The sequence below is a fragment of the Lotus japonicus genome, chromosome 3 (assembly GCF_012489685.1).
Source record: "Lotus japonicus ecotype B-129 chromosome 3, LjGifu_v1.2".
In the NCBI taxonomy this organism is placed as follows: domain Eukaryota; kingdom Viridiplantae; phylum Streptophyta; class Magnoliopsida; order Fabales; family Fabaceae; genus Lotus; species Lotus japonicus.
Genome location: NC_080043.1, coordinates 56717519 through 56718217, shown reverse-complemented (window position 1 = coordinate 56718217; position 699 = coordinate 56717519). Strand labels below are relative to the sequence as shown.

At 47.1% G+C, this 699-nt stretch overlaps 1 non-coding gene across 1 annotated transcript; it reads right to left on the bottom strand.

The window, feature by feature from the left end:
• Positions 1-348: 348 nt before the first annotated feature.
• Positions 349-455, bottom strand: LOC130709620 (small nucleolar RNA R71). Its single transcript, XR_009010099.1, has one exon. It is a non-coding gene; the product is annotated as a small nucleolar RNA R71 (small nucleolar RNA).
• Between the last annotated feature and the right edge of the window lie 244 nt (positions 456-699).

Sequence of the window (699 nt, the reverse complement as noted above, 5' to 3'; positions counted from 1 at the left end):
TCACCTCTGCTGCCATGAGCTACGATTATCCGGGCAGCATAGTTTCCCCCCGATGGCACGAGAAATTTTGAGCTGAGGCCGGCATTCATCAATTTGGTGAGCCAAAATCAGTACGGTGGAGGTGCTCTTGAAGATCCTCATGCAACCATGGAGCGGTTCATCCGCAATTGTAACACCTACAGAGTTCAGAATGTTTCAGCGGACACCATCCGCTTGAGTTTGTTCCCTTTTTCATCGAGGGATACTGCTGAAGAGTGGTTGAATTCACAGCCCCAAGGTAGCATTACATCTTGAGAGGACTTGGCTGAGAAATTCACCACAAGGTTTGTTCCAAGAGCCCTCTTGAGAAAGCTCAAGAATGACATCATGACTTTTGCTCAATCCACCGATGAAAATCTCTATGAAGCTTGGGAAAGGTTTAAAAAGCTCTTGAGGAGGTGTCTTCAACATAACCTCACCCAAGCGGAACAAGTGGCAAAGTTCTATGATGGTCTCCAATATTCTTCGAGGTTTGGCTTGGATGCGGCTTCAAACGGTGAGTTCGATGCCTTACTTCCACAAGTGGGGTACGAGTTGATTGAAAAAATGGCTATAAGGGCCATGAACTCAAGTAATGAACGCCAAGCCCGAAGGGGGATCCTAGAGGTTGAGGCTTATGATCAGCTCATGGCCTCCAAACAAGCAACTCTCCAAGCAAAT